The sequence below is a fragment of the Ranitomeya variabilis genome, chromosome 1 (assembly GCF_051348905.1).
Source record: "Ranitomeya variabilis isolate aRanVar5 chromosome 1, aRanVar5.hap1, whole genome shotgun sequence".
NCBI lineage: Eukaryota > Metazoa > Chordata > Amphibia > Anura > Dendrobatidae > Ranitomeya > Ranitomeya variabilis.
In genome coordinates, this window is record NC_135232.1 from 597,221,157 (window position 1) to 597,236,363 (window position 15,207).

At 48.7% G+C, this 15,207-nt stretch overlaps 4 non-coding genes and 2 pseudogenes across 4 annotated transcripts; all 6 read left to right on the forward strand.

Annotated features, from left to right (window-relative positions):
* The first annotated feature begins 6,405 nt into the window (after positions 1-6,405).
* LOC143801346 (U2 spliceosomal RNA) lies at positions 6,406-6,593 on the forward strand. Its single transcript, XR_013220921.1, has one exon. It is a non-coding gene; the product is annotated as a U2 spliceosomal RNA (small nuclear RNA).
* Positions 6,594-7,782: 1,189 nt separating this feature from the next.
* Positions 7,783-7,998, forward strand: LOC143801335 (U2 spliceosomal RNA; annotated as a pseudogene).
* A 1,209-nt stretch (positions 7,999-9,207) lies between these two features.
* Positions 9,208-9,398, forward strand: LOC143801365 (U2 spliceosomal RNA). Its single transcript, XR_013220924.1, has one exon. It is a non-coding gene; the product is annotated as a U2 spliceosomal RNA (small nuclear RNA).
* A 1,212-nt stretch (positions 9,399-10,610) lies between these two features.
* Positions 10,611-10,801, forward strand: LOC143801337 (U2 spliceosomal RNA). Its single transcript, XR_013220918.1, has one exon. It is a non-coding gene; the product is annotated as a U2 spliceosomal RNA (small nuclear RNA).
* A 1,209-nt stretch (positions 10,802-12,010) lies between these two features.
* Positions 12,011-12,201, forward strand: LOC143801350 (U2 spliceosomal RNA). The gene has a single exon (XR_013220922.1). It is a non-coding gene; the product is annotated as a U2 spliceosomal RNA (small nuclear RNA).
* A 1,189-nt stretch (positions 12,202-13,390) lies between these two features.
* Positions 13,391-13,606, forward strand: LOC143801332 (U2 spliceosomal RNA; annotated as a pseudogene).
* The last annotated feature ends 1,601 nt before the right edge of the window (positions 13,607-15,207 follow it).

Below are 15,207 nucleotides of genomic sequence, written 5' to 3' on the forward strand. Positions count from 1 at the left end.
CAGTGGCCGGCTGCAGTCTCCCCCCTGCAGTGAATGGTTTCGCCCGTCTGACCTGATGATGAAGCTTTTCCTGGCTGCAGTTTTCTTCACTCTGTGCACGCTGGGATTGGCTCAGGCACGCTGGGTCCTAGTGCCCACACCTTGCATTACACTTACACTTCCTGGTCCAGTGCAAACGTTATCAGTAAGTGGGGATAGAACTTATTAGGTTTATTAAATTCAGGTATGTCACTGTGAGACCGTTGGGGTGTTGTGGGGGCTGAAAGTGAGGGGGAACAGGACACTGGGGGGTGAATGTGAGACCATGGGGGTATTGTGAGTGAGGGGGGACAGGGTACTGAGGGGTGAATGTGAGACCATTTGGGTGTTGTGAGGGCAGAAGGTGGGTGAGGTGGGACAGGGCATTGAGGGGTGGATGTGAGGTATTGGGGCTGAAGTGGGGGAGGGGGACAGGTCACTGGGGGCTGAATATTATAATGTTTAGTTATGATATTATATGTACTCCATCATGTAATATTTGCTGTCTGGGGAGGCTGGAGATGGGTGGGCTTTTGATACGTACCACCTGGGTCTTTTATGAGTATTAGTATAAGGACATACAGTAAGTACTGTATAAGGATACAGTAACCAAGAGCTGCATCACATTTACAGCACCACTCCAGCATTTTTTTTTTATTTCATTGCTGGAGTGGAGCTGAAAATCCCCGTCCCCTACCCCCTGTCTGATACTCACCTGCTGGCGTTTTCATCTGTTTTAGTCTCCGCTCGGCTCCGTCTCCTGCAGTTTGTGACCTGTCCGAGGCTCCAGTGTTTCATGGAGCAGCGCAGAGGTCACTAATCAGTGTGAGTCTGTGGGAGCCTCGTTCTGGCCTCTTTCTCACTCTCAGGCTGTGTGCACACGGTGCAGATTAGCCGCTGCGGATTTGCAGCAGTTTTCCATCTGGTGTACAGTGCCATGTAAACCTATGGAAAACCAAATCCGCAGTGCACATGGTGCGGAAAATACCGCACGGAAACGCTGCGTTGTATTTTCCACAGCATGTCAATTCTTTTTGCGGATTCCGCAGCATTTTACATCTGCTCCTGTAAAGGATTCCGCAGGTGCTAAAATGCAGGTGAAATCTGCACAAAAACACAGGAAATCCACGGTAAATCCGCACACGAATCCGCAACAAGTGCACATAGCCTCATAGTCTTACATTGAGCGCTTGTGACATAGCTTCTAACTTCTGGCCAGTCAGAAGCTGCGCTCATAAGTTTGAGCAGTGGGACTGCAGCAGTGCCACAAAATAGTGAATATGCCGGAGGAGGAGTAAATGACCAGGGCATCCAAATCATGACAGGGAGCTGTGAGTCCATCATACTGTGTATACGGGAGCTGCGGACCCATCATACTGTGTATAAGGGAGCTGCGGGCCCATCATACTGTGTATAAGGGAGCTGCGGGTCCATCATACTGTGTATAAGGGAGCTGCGGTCCCATCATACTGTGTATAAGGGAGCTGCGGTCCCATCATACTGTGTATAAGGGAGCTGCGGGCCCATCATACTGTGTATAAGGGAGCTGGGGGCCCATCATACTGTGTATAAGGGAGCTGCGGGTCCATCATACTGTGTATAAGGGAGCTGTAAGTCCATCATACTGTGTATAAGGAAGCTGTGGGTCCATCATACTGTGTATATGGGAGCTGCGGGCCCATCATACTGTGTATAAGGGAGCTGCGGGCCCATCATACTGTGTATAAGGGAGCTGCGGGCCCATCATACTGTGTATAAGGGAGCTGTGGGCCCATCATACTGTGTATAAGGGAGCTGGGGGTCCATCATACTGTGTATAAGGGAGCTGCGGGTCCATCATACTGTGTATAAGGGAGCTGTAAGTCCATCATACTGTGTATAAGGAAGCTGTGGGTCCATCATACTGTGTATATGGGAGCTGCGGGCCAATCATACTATGTATAAGGGAGCTGCGGGTCCATCATACTATGTATAAGGGAGCTGCGGGCCCATCATACTGTGTATAAGGGAGCTGCGGGCCCATCATACTGTGTATAAGGGAGCTGCGGGCCCATCATACTGTGTATAAGGGAGCTGGGGGCCCATCATACTGTGTATAAGGGAGCTGCGGGTCCATCATACTGTGTATAAGGGAGCTGTAAGTCCATCATACTGTGTATAAGGAAGCTGTGGGTCCATCATACTGTGTATATGGGAGCTGCGGGCCCATCATACTGTGTATAAGGGAGCTGCGGGCCCATCATACTGTGTATAAGGGAGCTGTGGGCCCATCATACTGTGTATAAGGGAGCTGCGGGCCCATCATACTGTGTATAAGGGAGCTGCGGGCCCATCATACTGTGTATAAGGGAGCTGCGGGCCCATCATACTGTGTATAAGGGAGCTGCGGGCCCATCATACTGTGTATAAGGGAGCTGGGGGCCCATCATACTGTGTATAAGGGAGCTGCGGGTCCATCATACTGTGTATAAGGGAGCTGTAAGTCCATCATACTGTGTATAAGGAAGCTGTGGGTCCATCATACTGTGTATATGGGAGCTGCGGGCCCATCATACTGTGTATATTGGAGCTGCGGGCCCATCATACTGTGTATAAGGGAGCTGCGGGACCATCATACTGTGTATAAGGGAGCTGCAGGCCCATCATACTGTGTATAAGGGAGCTGGGGGTCCATCATACTGTGTATAAGGGAGCTGCGGGTCCATCATACTGTGTATAAGGGAGCTGTAAGTCCATCATACTGTGTATAAGGAAGCTGAGGGTCCATCATACTGTGTATATGGGAGCTGCGGGCCAATCATACTATGTATAAGGGAGCTGCGGGCCCATCATACTGTGTATAAGGGAGCTGCGGGCCCATCATACTGTGTATACGGGAGCTGTGGGCCCATCATACTGTGTATAAGGGAGCTGTGGGCCCATCATACTGTGTATAAGGGAGCTGCGGGCCCATCATACTGTGTATAAGGGAGCTGCGGGCCCATCATACTGTGTAAGGGAGCTGTGGACCCATCATACTGTGTATAAGGGAGCTGCGGGCCCATCATACTGTGTATAAGGGAGCTGTGGGCCCATCATACTGTGTAAGGGCTGTCCCACACGTCCAGATAATTCCGGTACCGGAAAAAATCGGTACCGGAGTTATCCGTGTCCGTGTGCCCGTGAGCTCACGTAGGCCATACGTGCGGCACACGTGTGCCGCCCGTGTGGCGAGTGGGTACCACACGGAGCGTGCAGGAGACAGCGCTAAAGTTTAGCGCTGTCCCCTGCATCGTGCTGAAGCCGCGATTCATATCTTCTGTGCAGCAGCGTTTGCTGCATAGAAGATATGAATAATAGTGTTTAAATGAAATATCTATGTGTCCGCCGCCCCCCCACCCCCTGTGCGCCCCCCGCTGTTCAGAAAATACTCACCCGTGTCCCTCGTTGGCTGTCACTCCTTCGTGGTCTGGCCGCGGCTTCCACTGTATGCGGTCACGTGGGGCCGCTCATTTACAGTCATGAATAGGCGGCTCCACCTCCCATAGGGGCGGAGCCGACTATTCATGATTGTAAATGAGCGGCCCCACGTGACCGCATACAGTAGAAGGCGCGGGGCAGAGAGGAAGCAGCGACAGCCAACGTGGGAGCGGGTGAGTATTTTCTGAACAGCGGGGAGGGCGCACAGGGGGTGGGAGGGCGGGGGACACATAGATCTTTATTTTAAACACTATTATTCATATTTTCTCTGCAGCAAATGCTGCTGCAGGGAACATATGAATCGCGGATTCAGCACCAGTGGGGGGGACAGCGCTTACTGTAGCGCTGTCTCCTGCACGCCACACGGACTGCAAACGGAGAAGGTCCGTGTGTGGTCCGTGTTTTAAACCGACCCATTGACTTTAATGGGTCCGTGTAATACATGCGCTCCCACGAACACTGACATGTCTCCGTGTTTGGCACACGGAGACACGGTCCGCAAAAAATCAATGACATCTGCACAGATGCATTGATTTTTATGGGGCTACGTGTGTCAGTGTCTCCGGTACGTGAGGAAACTGTCACCTCACGTACCGGAGCCACTGACGTGTGAAACCGGCCTAAGGGAGCTGTGGACCCATCATACTGTGTATAAGGGAGCTGTGGGCCCATCATACTGTGTATAAGGGAGCTGTGGACCCATCATACTGTGTATATGGGAGCTGCGGGCCAATCATACTGTGTATAAGGGAGCTGTGGGCCCATCATACTGTGTATAAGGGAGCTGCGGGCCCATCATACTGTGCATAAGGGAGCTGCGGTCCCATCATACTGTGCATAAGGGTGCTGCGGTCCCATCATACTGTGCATAAGGGAGTTGCGGGCCCATCATACTGTGTATAAGGGAGCTGTGGGCCCATCATACTGTGTATAAGGAAGCTGTGGGCCCATCATACTGTGTATAAGGGAGCTGTGGGCCCATCATACTGTGTATAAGGGAGCTGCGGGCCCATCATACTGTGTATAAGGAAGCTGTGGGCCCATCATACTGTGTATAAGGGAGCTGTGGGCCCATCATACTGTGTATAAGGGAGATGTGGGCCCATCATACTGTGTATAAGGGAGCTGTGGACCCATCATACTGTGTATATGGGAGCTGCGGGCCAATCATACTGTGTATATGGGAGCTGCGGGCCAATCATACTGTGTATAAGGGAGCTGTGGGCCCATCATACTGTGTATAAGGGAGCTGCGGTCCCATCATACTGTGCATAAGGGAGCTGCGGTCCCATCATACTGTGCATAAGGGAGTTGCGGGCCAATCATACTGTGTATAAGGGAGCTGTGGGCCCATCATACTGTGTATAAGGGAGCTGCGGTCCCATCATACTGTGCATAAGGGAGCTGCGGTCCCATCATACTGTGCATAAGGGAGTTGCGGGCCCATCATACTGTGTATAAGGGAGCTGTGGGCCCATCATACTGTGTATAAGGAAGCTGTGGGCCCATCATACTGTGTATAAGGGAGCTGTGGGCCCATCATACTGTGTATAAAGGAGCTGCGGGCCCATCATACTGTGTATAAGGGAGCTGTGGGCCCATCATACTGTGTATAAGGGAGCTGCGGGCCCATCATACTGTGTATAAGGGAGCTGCGGGCCCATCATACTGTGTATAAGGGAGCTGCGGGCCCATCATACTGTGTATAAGGGAGCTGCGGTCCCATCATACTGTGCATAAGGGAGTTGCGGGCCCATCATACTGTGTATAAGGAAGCTGTGGGCCCATCATACTGTGTATAAGGAAGCTGTGGGCCCATCATACTGTGTACAGGGGAACTGTGAGGGACATCATACTGTTTGACGGGAGCTGCATGCCCATCATACTGTGTATAGGGAACTGTGAATGCATATTGTGCATATGTGAGCTGTTGGCCCATTACACTGTATATAGGGGAGCTCTGGGGGGCATTATACTTTCTATAGTGGAGTTCTGTCAGCATTACACTGTGTATAGGGGAGCATTGGGCTCATACTATCTATAGGGGAGCAGTGGGATCATACTGTGTAGAGGGGAGCAGTGGGAACATCGTACTGTGTAAAGGGAAGTTATAGAATCATCATACTGTGTACAGGGGAGCTGTGGGAGCCTTAGACTGTGTATAGGGAAGCTTTAAGTTCACGATACTGTGTATAATGGAGAAGTACATGGGGGAACTTAGGGGACATTATTATTGTGCATATGGTCCAATATGGCGGTAAAGTCAATGTTCGTTTTTGTATATAGATTTATTTTCAATAACAGTAGGGTCATATTCTGAGGTTCCCCTATATTCACAATAAGTGCGCAACCGTAGCTGTAATCCGGGTTAGCAGGTTAGGGGCCCACTCAGATGTTTCGCCCCCCTTAAGTTGAAACCCTAGCTACGCCTCTGGCCCTTGGCCTATAAAAGGCAGTGCGGTGGCAGACCTCTTCAGTCTGCTGCTGGAGCAGCGGCCGGCAGCATGGTGATAGGTAGGCAGCAGGGTCTATACCCCGCACCAGGGAAGACAGCTGCTCGCTTGTTTGTTTTTTGATTTTCCCTCTCGCACACCTCCTCCTGGCACTCAGAAGTGCACATTGGAACAAAGGGGGAGGGTTACAATAGGTGGGGTTATGCAGATTAAAAAAAAGTGGCTCCCAGCTTGAACAAACAGCAGAACTGTCATGGTGAAGGCGTCCGGTATGCTAAAATGTCCTCCTCAGGGCAATCTTTTGCTCCATCTCCCCAAAGGGTTCCAATGTTAGGCCTTGGTGCGGCTCAAGGGCGAAACTATTTCTGGATGTTGCTTCTCAGCCTTTCGGCTAGGATCAAGGACCAGCGTTAGGCCTTGGCGTGGTGAAAGTGCTAAACATATCTGGTTATCGCCGCTCGGCCTTTTGGCTGAAATCGTCGTCGCCGCCGCTCAAGATCAAGTGTAGCACCTGTTCTTATTAGTTTAATATCTGATACGTCTCCTATTTGGGGACCTTATAGTAAATGGATTTTTACAACAGGGAGATGGAAAAAGAGCTTGCTCTGTCCACTCCACGCATTGAGCGGTTATTGCGGTCTTTCCGGGAACAGTGCACTCCTTCTCTGATCCGGCTTCCAAATGCAGATTGAATTGAAATCGGCACAAGTTGGGCAATAACCCATTCTGTGAATTCTTTTCAGGGTCAAAGTTGCACATTTCAGATGCCAAATGCATTTTGCTTGATTTAACTAGACCAATTGCACCATTTTCTGTGCGCATTGTTTGCCCCTAGGCATGTCAAGCTTTGTATTGCGTTCAATATGAAATCTATCAATCAATCAATCAATCTCTCTTTACTGGTTGCAACCGGCGTGTGAAAATGCGGACATGTATTTGGCCTTTGTTACAGTGTTGCAAATAGACCAGCTACAAAGTTAGGCCCCTTGCTATCAGTACTTAGCGCTTTCATTTAAGTAACCCATGAGTAGTTCTGCCATACATACCACATTTGTGACAGCATGATTTCTTTCGTAAAACGTTGTCTCCCTCTTGTGGACCACTGACTTTTAAATTTGGTGCATAGGTCTTTAAAAAAAGGAAAAATTGTGTCTGTGCTGATCATGAATATGCTGCCTATCTCCACCTGTGTGAGTACTCTAATGCTTTCTAGCAACCAGGTGCGCTTCCTGCATTAGATAGAATCTGTGCACGGAACCCTCACGTGTCACAATGGGCCCTTGGCCATGGTCTGGAACCCTCACATGTCACAATGGGCCCTTGGCCATGGTCTGGAACCCTCACGTGTCACAATGGGCTGGAACCCTCACGTGTCACAATGGGCCCTTGGCCTATAAAAGGCAGTGCGGTGGCAGTCCTCTTCAGTCTGCTGCTGGAGCAGCGGCCGGCAGCATGGTGATAGGTAGGCAGCAGGGTCTATACCCCGCATCAGGGAAGACAGCTGCTCGCTTGTTTGTTTTTTGATTTTCCCTCTCGCACCCCTCCTCCTGGCACTCAGAAGTGCACATTGGAACAAAGGGGGAGGGTTACAATAGGTGGGGTTATGCAGATTAAAAAAAAGTGGCCCCCAGCTTGAACAAACAGCAGAACTGTCATGGTGAAGGCGTCCGGTATGCTAAAATGTCCTCCTCAGGGCAATCTTTTGCTCCATCTCCCCAAAGGGTGCCAGTGTTAGGCCTTGGTGCGGCACAAGGGCGAAACGCTTTCTGGATATCGTGTCTCAGCCTTTCGGCTGGGGTCAAGGACCAGCGTTAGGCCTTGGTGTGGTGAAAGTGCTAAACAATATCTGGTTATCGCTGTTTGGCCTTATGGCTGAAATCGTCGTCGTCGCCGCCACTCAAGATCAAGTGTAGCACCCGTTCTTATCAGTTTAATATCTGATACGTCTCCTATTTGGGGACCTTCTATTAAATGGATTTTTACAACAGGGAGATGGAAAAAGAGCTTGCTCTGTCCACTCCACGCATTGAGCCGCTATTGCGGTATCTCCGGGAACAGTGCACTCCTTCTCTGATCCGGCTTCCAAATGCAGATTGAATTGAAATCGGCACAAGTTGGGCTATAACCCATTCTGTGAATTCTTTTCAGGGTCAAAGTTGCACATTTCAGATGCCAAATGCATTTTGCTTGATTTAACTTGACCAATTGCAACATTTTCTGTGCGCATTGTTTGCCCCTAGGCATGTCAAGCATTGTATTGCGTTCAATATGAAATCTATCAATCAATCAATCTCTCTTTACTGGTTGCAACCGGCGTGTGAAGATGTGGACACGTATTTGGCCTTTGTTACAGAGTTGCAAACAGACCAGCTACAAAGTTAGGCCCCTTGCTATCAGTACTTGTTGCTTTCATTTAAGTAACCCATGAGTAGTTCTGCCATACATACCACATTTGTGACAGCATGATTTCTTTTGTAAAACGTTGTCTCCCTCTTGTGGACCACTGAATTTTAAATTTGGTGCATAGGTATTTAAAAAAAGGAAAAATTGTGTCTGAGCTGATCATGAATATGCTGCCTATCTCCACCTGTGTGAGTACTCTAATGCTTTCTAGCAACCAGGTGCGCTGCCTGCATTAGATAGAATCTGTGCACGGAACCCTCACGTGTCACAATGGGCCCTTGGCCATGGTCTGGAACCCTCACGTGTCACAATGAGCCCTTGGCCATGGTCTGGAACCCTCGCGTGTCACAATGGGCTGGAACCCTCACGTGTCACAATGGGCCCTTGGCCTATAAAAGGCAGTGCGGTGGCAGACCTCTTCAGTCTGCTGCTGGAGCAGCGGCCGGCAGCATGGTGATAGGTAGGCAGCAGGGTCTATACCCCGCACCAGGGAAGACAGCTGCTCGCTTGTTTGTTTTTTGATTTTCCCTCTCGCACACCTCCTCCTGGCACTCAGAAGTGCACATTGGAACAAAGGGGGAGGGTTACAATAGGTGGGGTTATGCAGATTAAAAAAAAGTGGCTCCCAGCTTGAACAAACAGCAGAACTGTCATGGTGAAGGCGTCCGGTATGCTAAAATGTCCTCCTCAGGGCAATCTTTTGCTCCATCTCCCCAAAGGGTTCCAATGTTAGGCCTTGGTGTGGCTCAAGGGCGAAACTATTTCTGGATGTTGCTTCTCAGCCTTTCGGCTAGGATCAAGGACCAGCGTTAGGCCTTGGCGTGGTGAAAGTGCTAAACATATCTGGTTATCGCCGCTCGGCCTTTTGGCTGAAATCGTCGTCGTCGCCGCCGCTCAAGATCAAGTGTAGCACCTGTTCTTATTAGTTTAATATCTGATACGTCTCCTATTTGGGGACCTTCTAGTAAATGGATTTTTACAACAGGGAGATGGAAAAAGAGCTTGCTCTGTCCACTCCACGCATTGAGCGGTTATTGCGGTCTCTCCGGGAACAGTGCACTCCTTCTCTGATCCGGCTTCCAAATGCAGATTGAATTGAAATCGGCAAAAGTTGTGCTATTACCCATTCTGTGAATTCTTTTCAGGGTCAAAGTTGCACATTTCAGATGCCAAATGCATTTTGCTTGATTTAACTTGACCAATTGCACCATTTTCTGTGCGCATTGTTTGCCCCTAGGCATGTCAAGCATTGTATTGCGTTCAATATGAAATCTATCAATCAATCAATTGATCTCTCTTTACTGGTTGCAACCGGCGTGTGAAAATGCGGACATGTATTTGGCCTTTGTTACAGTGTTGCAAATAGACCAGCTACAAAGTTAGGCCCTTGCTATCAGTACTTAGCGCTTTCATTTAAGTAACCCATGAGTAGTTCTGCCATACATACCACATTTGTGACAGCATGATTTCTTTCGTAAAACGTTGTCTCCCTCTTGTGGACCACTGACTTTTAAATTTGGTGCATAGGTCTTTAAAAAAAGGAAAAATTGTGTCTGTGCTGATCATGAATATGCTGCCTATCTCCACCTGTGTGAGTACTCTAATGCTTTCTAGCAACCAGGTGCGCTTCCTGCATTAGATAGAATCTGTGCACGGAACCCTCACGTGTCACAATGGGCCCTTGGCCATGGTCTGGAACCCTCGCGTGTCACAATGGGCCCTTGGCCATGGTCTGGAACCCTCACGTGTCACAATGGGCTGGAACCCTCACGTGTCACAATGGGCCCTTGGCCTATAAAAGGCAGTGCGGTGGCAGTCCTCTTCAGTCTGCTGCTGGAGCAGCGGCCGGCAGCATGGTGATAGGTAGGCAGCAGGGTCTATACCCCGCATCAGGGAAGACAGCTGCTCGCTTGTTTGTTTTTTGATTTTCCCTCTCGCACCCCTCCTCCTGGCACTCAGAAGTGCACATTGGAACAAAGGGGGAGGGTTACAATAGGTGGGGTTATGCAGATTAAAAAAAGTGGCCCCCAGCTTGAACAAACAGCAGAACTGTCATGGTGAAGGCGTCCGGTATGCTAAAATGTCCTCCTCAGGGCAATCTTTTGCTCCATCTCCCCAATGGGTGCCAGTGTTAGGCCTTGGTGCGGCACAAGGGCGAAACGCTTTCTGGTTATCGTGTCTCAGCCTTTCGGCTGGGGTCAAGGACCAGCGTTAGGCCTTGGTGTGGTGAAAGTGCTAAACAATATCTGGTTATCGCTGCTTGGCCTTATGGCTGAAATCGTCGTCGTCGCCGCCACTCAAGATCAAGTGTAGCACCCGTTCTTATCAGTTTAATATCTGATACGTCTCCTATTTGGGGACCTTCTATTAAATGGATTTTTACAACAGGGAGATGGAAAAAGAGCTTGCTCTGTCCACTCCACGCATTGAGCCGCTATTGCGGTATCTCCGGGAACAGTGCACTCCTTCTCTGATCCGGCTTCCAAATGCAGATTGAATTGAAATCGGCACAAGTTGGGCAATAACCCATTCTGTGAATTCTTTTCAGGGTCAAAGTTGCACATTTCAGATGCCAAATGCATTTTGCTTGATTTAACTTGACCAATTGCAACATTTTCTGTGCGCATTGTTTGCCCCTAGGCATGTCAAGCATTGTATTGCGTTCAATATGAAATCTATCAATCAATCAATCTCTCTTTACTGGTTGCAACCGGCGTGTGAAGATGTGGACACGTATTTGGCCTTTGTTACAGAGTTGCAAACAGACCAGCTACAAAGTTAGGCCCCTTGCTATCAGTACTTGGTGCTTTCATTTAAGTAACCCATGAGTAGTTCTGCCATACATACCACATTTGTGACAGCATGATTTCTTTTGTAAAACGTTGTCTCCCTCTTGTGGACCACTGAATTTTAAATTTGGTGCATAGGTATTTAAAAAAAGGAAAAATTGTGTCTGTGCTGATCATGAATATGCTGCCTATCTCCACCTGTGTGAGTACTCTAATGCTTTCTAGCAACCAGGTGCGCTGCCTGCATTAGATAGAATCTGTGCACGGAACCCTCACGTGTCACAATGGGCCCTTGGCCATGGTCTGGAACCCTCACGTGTCACAATGAGCCCTTGGCCATGGTCTGGAACCCTCGCGTGTCACAATGGGCTGGAACCCTCACGTGTCACAATGGGCCCTTGGCCTATAAAAGGCAGTGCGGTGGCAGACCTCTTCAGTCTGCTGCTGGAGCAGCGGCCGGCAGCATGGTGATAGGTAGGCAGCAGGGTCTATACCCCGCACCAGGGAAGACAGCTGCTCGCTTGTTTGTTTTTTGATTTTCCCTCTCGCACACCTCCTCCTGGCACTCAGAAGTGCACATTGGAACAAAGGGGGAGGGTTACAATAGGTGGGGTTATGCAGATTAAAAAAAAGTGGCTCCCAGCTTGAACAAACAGCAGAACTGTCATGGTGAAGGCGTCCGGTATGCTAAAATGTCCTCCTCAGGGCAATCTTTTGCTCCATCTCCCCAAAGGGTTCCAATGTTAGGCCTTGGTGCGGCTCAAGGGCGAAACTATTTCTGAATGTTGCTTCTCAGCCTTTCGGCTAGGATCAAGGACCAGCGTTAGGCCTTGGCGTGGTGAAAGTGCTAAACATATCTGGTTATCGCCGCTCGGCCTTTTGGCTGAAATCGTCGTCGTCGCCGCCGCTCAAGATCAAGTGTAGCACCTGTTCTTATTAGTTTAATATCTGATACGTCTCCTATTTGGGGACCTTATAGTAAATGGATTTTTACAACAGGGAGATGGAAAAAGAGCTTGCTCTGTCCACTCCACGCATTGAGCGGTTATTGCGGTCTCTCCGGGAACAGTGCACTCCTTCTCTGATCCGGCTTCCAAATGCAGATTGAATTGAAATCGGCACAAGTTGTGCTATAACCCATTCTGTGAATTCTTTTCAGGGTCAAAGTTGCACATTTCAGATGCCAAATGCATTTTGCTTGATTTAACTTGACCAATTGCACCATTTTCTGTGCGCATTGTTTGCCCCTAGGCATGTCAAGCATTGTATTGCGTTCAATATGAAATCTATCAATCAATCAATCGATCTCTCTTTACTGGTTGCAACCGGCGTGTGAAAATGCGGACATGTATTTGGCCTTTGTTACAGTGTTGCAAATAGACCAGCTACAAAGTTAGGCCCCTTGCTATCAGTACTTAGCGCTTTCATTTAAGTAACCCATGAGTAGTTCTGCCATACATACCACATTTGTGACAGCATGATTTCTTTCGTAAAACGTTGTCTCCCTCTTGTGGACCACTGACTTTTAAATTTGGTGCATAGGTCTTTAAAAAAAGGAAAAATTGTGTCTGTGCTGATCATGAATATGCTGCCTATCTCCACCTGTGTGAGTACTCTAATGCTTTCTAGCAACCAGGTGTGCTTCCTGCATTAGATAGAATCTGTGCACGGAACCCTCACGTGTCACAATGGGCCCTTGGCCATGGTCTGGAACCCTCACGTGTCACAATGGGCCCTCGGCCATGGTCTGGAACCCTCACGTGTCACAATGGGCTGGAACCCTCACGTGTCACAATGGGCCCTTGGCCTATAAAAGGCAGTGCGGTGGCAGACCTCTTCAGTCTGCTGCTGGAGCAGCGGCCGGCAGCATGGTGATAGGTAGGCAGCAGGGTCTATACCCCGCATCAGGGAAGACAGCTGCTCGCTTGTTTGTTTTTTGATTTTCCCTCTCGCACCCCTCCTCCTGGCACTCAGAAGTGCACATTGGAACAAAGGGGGAGGGTTACAATAGGTGGGGTTATGCAGATTAAAAAAAATTGGCCCCCAGCTTGAACAAACAGCAGAACTGTCATGGTGAAGGCGTCCGGTTTGCTAAAATGTCCTCCTCAGGGCAATCTTTTGCTCTATCTCCCCAAAGGGTGCCAGTGTTAGGCCTTGGTGCGGCACAAGGGCGAAACGCTTTCTGGTTATCGTGTCTCAGCCTTTCGGCTAGGGTCAAGGACCAGCGTTATGCCTTGGTGTGGTGAAAGTGCTAAACAATATCTGGTTATCGCTGTTTGGCCTTATGGCTGAAATCGTCGTCGTCGCCGCCACTCAAGATCAAGTGTAGCACCCGTTCTTATCAGTTTAATATCTGATACGTCTCCTATTTGGGGACCTTCTATTAAATGGATTTTTACAACAGGGAGATGGAAAAAGAGCTTGCTCTGTCCACTCCACGCATTGAGCCGCTATTGCGGTATCTCCGGAAACAGTGCACTCCTTCTCTGATCCGGCTTCCAAATGCAGATTGAATTGAAATCGGCACAAGTTGTGCTATTACCCATTCTGTGAATTCTTTTCAGGGTCAAAGTTGCACATTTCAGATGCCAAATGCATTTTGCTTGATTTAACTTGACCAATTGCAACATTTTCTGTGCGCATTGTTTGCCCCTAGGCATGTCAAACATTGTATTGCGTTCAATATGAAATCTATCAATCAATCAATCTCTCTTTACTGGTTGCAACCGGCGTGTGAAGATGTGGACACGTATTTGGCCTTTGTTACAGAGTTGCAAACAGACCAGCTACAAAGTTAGGCCCCTTGCTATCAGTACTTGGTGCTTTCATTTAAGTAACCCATGAGTAGTTCTGCCATACATACCACATTTGTGACAGCATGATTTCTTTTGTAAAACGTTGTCTCCCTCTTGTGGACCACTGAATTTTAAATTTGGTGCATAGGTATTTAACCCCTTAATCCCATATGACGTACTATACCGTCGAGGTGGGGTGGGCCTTAATTCCCGGTGACGGTATAGTACGTCATACGCGATCGGCCGCGCTCACGGGGGGAGCGCGGCCGATCGCGGCCGGGTGTCGGCTGCATATCGCAGCTGACATCCGGCACTATGTGCCAGGAGCGGTCACGGACCGCCCCCGGCACATTAACCCCCGGCACACCGCGATCAAACATGATCGCGGTGTACCGGCGGTACAGGGAAGCATCGCGCAGGGAGGGGGCTCCCTGCGGGTTTCCCTGAGACGATCGGTACAAGGTGATGTACTCACCTCGTACCGAACGTCTTCTCCCTGCAGGCCCCGGATCCAAAATGGCCGAGGGGCTGTATCCGGGTCCTGCAGGGAGCACTTCCGGGTCGGAGCAGGCTGCAGATGAAAGCTGCAGCCTGCTCCGATGAAAGTATGATCGCAGATCTGATAGAGTGCTGTGCACACTATCAGATCTGCGATCTGTGATGTCCCCCCCTGGGACAAAGTAAAAAAGTAAAAAAAAAAAATTCCACATGTGTAAAAAAAAAAAATAATAATTCCTAAATAAATAATAATAAAAAAAAAAATATTATTCCCATAAATACATTTCTTTATCTAAAAAAACAAACAAAAACAATAAAAGTACACATATTTAGTATCGCCGCGTCCGTAACGACCCAACCTATAAAACTGGCCCACTAGTTAACCCCTTCAGTAAACACCGTAAGAAAAAAAAAAAAAACGAGGCAAAAAACAACGCTTTATTACCATACCGCCGAACAAAAAGTGGAATAACACGCAATCAAAAAGACGGATATAAATAACCATGTTACCGCTGAAAACGTCATCTTGTCCCGCAAAAAACGAGCCGCGATACAGCATCATCAGCAAAAAAATAAAAAAGTTATAGTCCTCAGAATAAAGCGATGCCAAAATAATTATTTTTTCTATAAAATAGTTTTTATCGTATAAAAGCATCAAAACATAAAAAAATGATATAAATGAGGTATCGCTGTAATCGTACTGACCCGACGAATAAAACTGCTTTATCAATTTTACCAAGCGCAGAACGGTATAAACGCCTCTCCCAAAAGAAATTCATGAATAGCTGGTTT